We start from the raw sequence: 1,442 nt of genomic DNA, 5'->3' as shown, positions 1-1,442 counted from the left end.
ACATGGAGCGAGAATGCACATTGGGACAACAGGATGGTGGACGGATGCATTGGAGATAGGACCACGGGGAGAAAACCTATTCCCAAGAGGACCATGCGTGAGGAGGGCCAGCTTAGCCAGCCATAGGGACTAATACAACACTACTGCTTTCCTGTTCTGTTTTGGAGCGACAGTGGTGAGGTTAAGAGAGTAAGAGACAGAGAGGTACACTACATGACCAAACGTATGTGGACACCTGCTCGTCGAACATCTCATTCCAAAATCATGGGCATTAATATGGAGTTGGTCCCCCTTTGCTGCTATAACAGCCTCCACTCTTCTGGGAAGGCTTTCCACTAGATGTTGGAACGTTGCTGCGGGAACTTGCTTCCATTCAGCCACAAGAACATTAGGGACGCACTGATGTTGAGCGATTAAGTCTGACTCGCAGTCGGCGTTCCGATTCATCCCAAAGGTGTTTGATGGGGTTGAGGTCAGGGCTCTGTGCAGACCAGTCAAGTTCTTCCACACTGATCAACAAATAATTTCTGTATGGACCTCGCTTTGTGCATAGGGCATTTTCATGCTGAGACAGGAAAGGGCCTTCCCAAATTGTTGCCACAAAGTTGGATGCACAGAATCATCTAGAACGTCATTGTACGCTGTAGCATTAAGATTTCCCTTCACTGGAACTAAGGGGCCTAGCTCAAACCATAAAAACAGCCCCATACCATTATTCCTCCTCCACCAAACTTTACAGTTGCCACTATGCATTGGAGCAGGTAGCGTTCTCCTGGCATCTGCCAAACCCAGATTCGTGAGTCGGACTGCCAGATGATGAAGCGTGATTCATCACACCAGAGAGCGTGTTTCCACTGCTCCAGAGTCCAATGGCGGCGAGCTTTACACCACTCCAGCCAACGCTTGGAATTGCGCATGGTGATCTTAGGCTGCTCGGCCATTGAAACCCATTTCATGAAGCTCCAGACGAACAGTTCTTGTGCTGACGTTGCTTCCAGAGGGAGTTTGGAACTCCGTAGTGAGTCTTGCAACCAGACGATTTTATGAGCTAAGTGCTTCAGCTTTTGGCATTCTAGTTCTGTGAGCTTGTGTTGCCTACCACTTCGCGCCTTTGCTGTTGTTACTCCTAGGCGTTTCCACTTCACAATAACAGCACTTACAGTTGACCGGGGCAGCTCTAGCAGGGCATAAAACTGACTTGTTGGAAAGGTGGCGTGCCACATTGAAAGTCACTGAGCTCTTCAGTAAGGCCATTCTACTGCCAATGTTTGTCTATTGAGATTGCATGGCTGTGTGCTTGATTTTATACACCTGTCAGCAACAGGTGTGGCTGAAATAGCTGAATCGACTAATTTAAAGGGGTGTCGACATATTTTTGTACATATAGTTGGAAATCAATTTAGAACTGTGTTTATTTTATTTTACCGCTTTTTCTCCCCGAT

This window comes from Salvelinus namaycush, chromosome 34 (assembly GCF_016432855.1).
Source record: "Salvelinus namaycush isolate Seneca chromosome 34, SaNama_1.0, whole genome shotgun sequence".
Lineage (NCBI taxonomy): Eukaryota > Metazoa > Chordata > Actinopteri > Salmoniformes > Salmonidae > Salvelinus > Salvelinus namaycush.
The sequence above is the reverse complement of the archived record's forward strand: the minus strand, read 5'-3'. Positions refer to the sequence as shown.